Genomic DNA, 7,804 nt, shown 5'->3' on the forward strand with positions numbered 1-7,804 from the left:
AATCTTCGCTTAATCCGTAGTCCCTGTTTCGAGTTGCAAATATTAGCAACAGAACCAGTATCAAATACCCAGGTGCTACTGCGAGCATTAGTAAGGTACACATCAATAACATGTATATCACATATACCTTTGTTCACCTTGCCATCCTTCTTATCCGCCAAATACTTGGGGCAGTTCCGCTTCCAGTGACCAGTCTGCTTGCAGTAGAAGCACTCAGTTTCAGGCTTAGGTCCAGGTTTGGGTTTCTTCTCTTGAGTAGCAACTTGCTTGCCGTTCTTTTTGAAGTTCCCCTTCTTCTTCCCTTTGCCCTTTTTCTTGAAACTAGTGGTCTTGTTGACCATCAACACTTGATGCTCCTTCCTGATTTCTACCTCCGCAGCTTTCAACATTGCGAAGAGCTCGCGAATAGTCTTATTCATCCCTTGCATATTATAGTTCATCACGAAGCTCTTGTAGCTTGGTGGCAGTGATTGGAGAATTCTGTCAATGACGCAATCATCTGGAAGATTAACTCCCAATTGAATCAAGTGATTATTATACCCAGACATTTTGAGTATATGATCACTGACAGAACTGTTCTCCTCCATCTTGCAGCTATAGAACTTATTGGAGACTTCATATCTCTCAATCCGGGCATTTGCTTGAAATATTAACTTCAACTCCTGGAACATCTCATTTGCTCCATGACGTTCAAAACGTCGTTGAAGTCCCGATTCTAAGCCGTAAAGCATGGCACACTGAACTATCGAGTAGTCATCAGCTTTGCTCTGCCAGATGTTCATAACATCTGGTGTTGCTCCAGCAGCAGGCCTGGCACCCAGTGGTGCTTCCAGGACGTAATTCTTCTGTGCAGCAATGAGGATAATCCTCAAGTTACAGACCCAGTCCGTGTAATTGCTACCATCATCTTTCAACTTTGCTTTCTCAAGGAACGCATTAAAATTCAACGGAACAACAGCACGAGCCATCTATCTACAATCAAACATAAACAAGCAAGATACTATCAGGTACTAAGTTTCATGATAAATTTAGGTTCAATTAATTTACTAAAAGAACTCCCACTTAGATAGACATCCCTCTAATCCTCTAAGTGATTACGTGATCCAAATCAACTAAACCATGTCCGATCATCACGTGAGATGGAGTAGTTTCATTGGTGAACATCACTATGTTGATCATATCTACTATATGATTCACGCTCGACCTTTCGGTCTCCGTGTTCCGAGGCCATATCTGTATATGCTTGGCTCGTCAAGTATAACCTGAGTATTCCGCGTGTGCAATTTTTTTGCACCCGTTGTATTTGAACGTAGAGCCTATCACACCCGATCATCACGTGGTGTCTCAGCACGAAGAACTTTCGCAACGGTGCATACTCAGGGAGAACACTTCTTGATAATTAATGAGAGATCATCTTATAATGCTACCGTCAATCAAAGCAAGATAAGATGCATAAAAGATAAACGTCACATGCAATCAATATAAGTGATATGATATGGCCATCATCATCTTGTGCTTGTGATCTCCATCTTCGAAGCACCGTCGTGATCACCATCGTCACCAGCGCGACACCTTGATCTCCATCGTAGCATCGTTATCGTCTCGCCAATCTTATGCTTCCACGACTATCGTTACCGCTTAGTGATAAAGTAAAGCATTACATCACGATTGCATTGCATACAATAAAGCGACAACCATATGGCTCCTGCCAGTTGCCGATAACTCGGTTACAAAACATGATCATCTCATACAATAAAATTTAGCATCATGTCTTGACCATATCACATCACAACATGCCCTGCAAAAACAAGTTAGACGTCCTCTACTTTGTTGTTGCAAGTTTTACGTGGCTGCTACGGCCTTAAGCAAGAACCAATCTTACCTACGCATCAAAACCACAACGATAGTTTGTCAAGTTGGTGCTGTTTTAACCTTCGCAAGGACCGGGCGTAGCCACACTCGGTTCAACTAAAGTTGGAGAAACTGTCACCCGCAAGCCACCTCTGTGCAAAGCACGTCGGGAGAACCGGTCTCGCGTAAGCGTACGCGTAATGTTGGTCCGGGCCGCTTCGTCCAACAATACCGCCGAACCAAAGTATGACATGCTGGTAAGCAGTATGACTTATATCGCCCACAACTCACTTGTGTTCTACTCGTGCATATAACATCAACATATAAAACCTAGGCTCGGATGCCACTGTTGGGGAACGTAGTAATTTCAAAAAATTTCCTACGCACACGCAAGATCATGGTGATGCATAGCAACGAGAGGGGAGAGTGTTGTCTACATACCCTCGTAGACCGAAGCGGAAGCGTTGACGCAACGTAAAGGAAGTAGTCGTATGTCTTCCAGATCCGACCAATCCAAGCACCATTACTCCGGCACCTCCGAGTTCTTAGCACACGTACATCTCGATGACGCTCCCCGGGCTCCGATCCAGCAAAGCTTCGAGGATGAGTTCCGTCAGCACAACGGTGTGGTGACGATGATGATGTTCTACCGACGCAGGGCTTCGCCTAAGCACTACAACGATATGACCGAGGTGGAATATGGTGGAGGGGGGCACCGCACACGGCTAAGGAACGATCACGAAGATCAACTTGTGTGTTCTAGGGTGCCCCCTTGCCTCCGTATATAAAGGATCCAAGGGGGGGGGGTGCGGCCGGCCCTAGAGGAGGCGCGCAGGAGGAGTCCTACTCCTACCGGGAGTAGGACTCCCCTCCCTTTCCTTGTCCAAGTAGGAGAGAGGGAAGGAGAGAAGAAAAGGGGGGCGCCGCCCCTCCCTCCTTGTCCAATTCGGACTAGGGGGAGAGGGGGCGCGCGGCCTGCCCTGGCAGCCCCTTCCTCTTCTCCACTTTAGGCCCATGAGGCCCATTAACCCCCCGGGGGGTTCCGGTAACCCCCCGGTGCTCCGGTTTTATCCGAAACTTCCCCGGAATGCTTCCGGTGTCCGAATATAGTCGTCCAATATATCAATCTTTATGTCTCTACCATTTCGAGACTCCTCTTCATGTCCGTGATCACATCCGGGACTCCGAACTAACTTCGGTACATCAAAATGCATAAACTCATAATAACTGTCATCGTAACGTTAAGCGTGCGGACCCTACGGTTCGAGAACAATGTAGACATGACTGAGACAAATCTCCGGTCAATAACCAATAGCGGGACCTGGATGCCCATATTGGCTCCTACATATTCTACGAAGATCTTTATCGGTCAGACCGCATAACAACATACGTTGTTCCCTTTGTCATCGGTATGTTACTTGCCCGAGATTCGATCGTCGGTATCCAATACCTAGTTCAATCTCGTTACCGGCAAGTCTCTTTACTCGTTCCGTAATACATCATCTCGCAACTAACTCATTAGTTGTAATGCTTGCAAGGCTTATGTGATGTGCATTACCGAAAGGGCCCAGAGATACCTCTCCGACAATCGGAGTGACAAATCCTAATCTCGAAATACGCCAACCCAACATCTACCTTTGGAGACACCTGTAGAGCACCTTTATAAACACCCATTTACGTTGTGATGTTTGGTAGCACACAAAGTGTTCCTCCGGCAAACGGGAGTTGCATAATCTCATAGTCATAGGAACATGTATAAGTCATGAAGAAAGCAATAGCAACATACTAAACGATCGGGTGCTAAGCTAATGGAATGGGTCATGTCAATCAGATCATTCACCTAATGATGTGATCCCGTTAATCAAATAACAACTCTTTCTTTATGGTTAGGAAACATAACCATCTTTGATTATCGAGCTAGTCAAGTAGAGGCATACTAGTGACACTCTGTTTGTCTATGTATCCACACATGTATTATGTTTCCGGTTAATACAATTCTTGCATGAATAATAAACATTTATCATGATATAAGGAAATAAATAATAACTTTATTATTGCCTCTAGGGCATATTTCCTTCACTCGGGAGATCCATCACTCTGCCAGGCATAGCCACGACCACCACCCGTTGATGAAGAACCACGGTGCTGGCTCGTCCCGTAAGCATCATATCCGTCATCCCCCCATTGACCTCGGGGTGCCACCGTAGACCCAGGCGGGCGAGCAACGAGATGCGGAGGAGGAGCTGGGGGCCTAGGTGGCGCAGCTCCCCGGCCCGCCGCAGGCACGGCCGCCGTACTCTGCACAGCCGGGGGCGGTATTTGCACCGGACCCGAGGGCGGAGGAGGCCTAGGAGGCACAGCCCCCCGGCCAAGAGCCACCGCCACACCCCCAGAACAGGCGGCCGAACACCAGCTGCTGGGCCGCCCGGACCACCTCTCCCGCCAGGCAGCACTCCTGGAGCCGGCGGCCTCCCAACAGGGCCCCCGAAAGCCACCCGCGCCGTCATGGCGGGAGGAAAAGACGCACCACCACGAGCAGTAGCAGCGGGCATCTGCAGTCCACGGCCAACGCCCGATCCCGGCGGCGCCGCGGCCCGACCAGAGCCAGTTCCCAGTTGCGGCACTCCCGCAGCCCGCCCCTCCCCAGAGGGAGGCGGCTTCTTCCCAGGAGGCGGAGCTCCGCCAGGCCCCGCCATCGACCCAAGGGGGGGGGGGGAATGCGGCGCGCCTGGCCCGATATTGTGGAACGACGACGCGGCGAACGACGAACCCTAGGACGCAGCAACGGCGAAACTGAGATAGGACGATGCGTGCATGCACCCCCTCCCGTAGCAGCGCTAGTTTCCACGTCTAACCGGGCCTCATACCCAGTAGACAGTGGCCCAAATGCAGCCGCAGGCCCAGCGAGGTTCGGATCATCCCCGACCCAGCGCACGCGATCATGCTCATCGCCAGTGCTGCACGGCTTGGACGAGAGAGGAGCCACATCCAGGTTCTCGTGGGCCACTTGCCCAGTCGAGACCACTCGAGATTGCCCCTCGTCCGCTCCCCCATGTTGGGCCTCATGCCCAAGCAAAGGTCCACAGCCGGCCCACTCATCACAGCCCAAAAGCAAATTCAAACGACCAACCCTAGCCACCCGGATCCCAGCCGACGTACGGCTCACCGGCGCCGGCGCAGGAAGGTCCGATCTCCCCTTCCTCTTCTTCTTCTTACGAATCACTCTAGTCCAAGCATCTTGCGGAATGAAATCGGACAACGTTAAGGGTGCGAGGCATACCTTAGGCAATGGCCCCTTCCAAGGCCGAACTGCCGTCGCCGCCGTCCTCCGGTGAACGATCCGGCGAACCACCTCCACCCTATCCGCCGCACACAGCCCGAACCTCGCCGGATCATCGGCCGGCACGATCTCATCGACCAGCGCAGCGACCTCCTCCTCTGAGTAGCCGGGGTTGAAAGCCTCGCAGATCACATCGGAGGGCGACGGCGAGTAATCAGCCGGCGAACTGCCGGCGGAGCCCCCGTCGTCGTCGTCCTCGTCCGAATCCGCCAAGGCCCAGAACCTGCCCCCTACTCGCCTCGCAGAGGGATCCGCCGGCATCGGCGGCCGGCTCGCCGCGACCACCCGAGTCACCGTGGTCGCCTCACGCGGTCGCCTCACGCGATGATCCTGTGGCGTGTTCGTAGTCAGATCGACGAGCTCCACCGCCTTCTCTTGAGCAATCTGCATACAACAGTCGACAACCACATCATACGAATCAAGACGAATCCGAGAACCTACCTCGATTATATCATTGGCCGATAGGTACTCTCCGGTAAGGATGTCGTTGTCCATATCCCGCAACGCCACCCAACGAGATACTTCAGAAAACAAGAGGCGTCCTTCGATCCATCCGGAATCAAGATCCGGATCGGTGAAGCGAATGCGCCACTGCACCGCGAGTGGCCTTCCTCCCTGCGCCTGCTCCTTCTCCCCAGACATCGCCGCGTCGATGGATCCTCCAAGATCTGGTTGCGCCGAATGCGACGACGCATTTAGGCGTGGAGACGGCGCATCCGGGGGCGACTCCGGCGCACACCTCCGGAGACGCGCATCAGGGGACCGGGCATCACCAGTGGACGGCCGGGCATCGCCAGCAGGCGGCCCATCGGAGGCGGACGCCATCGCCAGGACTACGTCTCTCTTTCACTTCAACGGGTAATTTGTCTGCATTATGCCTACCTATCCTTATTGATGAGCATTGGACTTGGAGTCTGTTTTAGTTAGGGGTAGCTTCAGAACCTGAAATCTACTTTTCTTTATCTATAAATCTATAAATACCTAAATAGTTCATCCCCATTATCCTATTTCTCTTGACATGCAAGCTATCCACATCATCAACCCTGCCACATCTAACATGCAGACTCCCACGTCACCAAATCTGCCAACTCATCGGTGGACCGTCTAATCAGTGGACCGCTCCTCCCAGGGGTGTGTTTAAGTTGAACACTGACGCCTCATTCCAGAAGGATTCGGGGAGAAGTACGGTGGGCGCAGTGGCCAAAGATTGGATGGGCAGGCTACTTGTCTCGGTTAGCCGTCAAATTGACACCTGCAAGTCTGTACAGGAAGCTGAAGCCATGGTAGTGTCTGCCGGGATGTCGGCCCTGTCAAAACTATACCGTGGAGAGATCATAGTGGAAATACCTAAATAGTTCATCCCCACTATCCTATTTTTTTGACATGCAAGCTATCCACATTATCAACCCTGCCACATTTAACATGCAGACTCCCACGTCACCAGATCTGCCAACTCATCGGTGGACCGGCTAATCGGTGGACCGCTCCTCCCAGGGGTGTGATTAAGTTGAACACTGACGCCTCTTTCCAGAAGGATTTGGGGAGAAGTAAGGTGGGCGCAGTGGCCAGAGATTGGATGGGCAGGGTACTTGTCTCGGTTAGCCGTCAAATTGACACCTGCAAGTCTGTAGAGGAAGCTGAAGCCATGGCAGTGTTTGCCGGGATGTCGGCCCTGTCAAAACTGTACCGTGGAGAGATCGTAGTGGAAGTAGCTAAATAGTTCATCCCCACTATCCTATTTTTTTTTACATGCAAGCTATCCACATTATTAACCCTGCCACATCTAACATGCGGACTCCCACGTCACCAGATCTGCCAACTCATCGGTGGACCGGCTAATCGGGGGTGTGATTAAGTTGAACATTGACGCTTCTTTCCATAAGGATGTGGGGAGAAGTACGGTGGGCGCAGTGGCCAGAGATTGGATGGGCAGGGTACTTGTCTCGGTTAGCCGTCAAATTGACACCTGCAAGTCTGTAGAGGAAGCTGAAGCCATGGCAGTGTCTGCCAGGATGTCGACCCTGTCAAAACTGTATCGTGAAGAGATCGTAGTGAAACTGGACTGCGCTGTTGTCGTCAGTGACCTGACCTCCAGTAAGCCGGTGGCCTCGGAGTGGTACCCGCTGATTCATAATATTAAACTGCTGCAGCACGATTTCAAATCGGTTAACTTTGTCGCTGTTAGACGTGGAGGCAATGGACTGGCCCATGGTCTTGCGGCTTTGGCAAAGACTAAAGGCAATCAAGACAAGATCGATGATATTCCTGATGATGTGCGAGAGCTGTGGCTCTCTCAAATGTAATTATAAGAGCATCTCCAGCTGCGTTCTCTCAACAGGCCCTTTTCATGAGTTTTTTTTATGCCGATGCCTAAAAGTCGGTCCAGTCACATCTCCAGAAGCCTGTTTTTCGCTGGTTTGGGCCGAAACTGGCGTCGGCGGACCCAGACCGAACCCGGTGCGCTGGGGCGCCCGGGGGCACCGGGGCAGAGACGTTTTGGCACGAAAGCTGATGGGCTCACCGAGTCAGCGAGACGCCGCTTCGTCGCCCTCGTCGCCTCGGTTCCCGCGGGAATTAATGCGAAGACTGCCGTGCTGCCGCGCCGGTCAGCCT

This window comes from Triticum urartu, chromosome 2A, assembly GCF_056163025.1.
Source record: "Triticum urartu cultivar PI428250 chromosome 2A, HENAU_Tu73, whole genome shotgun sequence".
Lineage (NCBI taxonomy): Eukaryota > Viridiplantae > Streptophyta > Magnoliopsida > Poales > Poaceae > Triticum > Triticum urartu.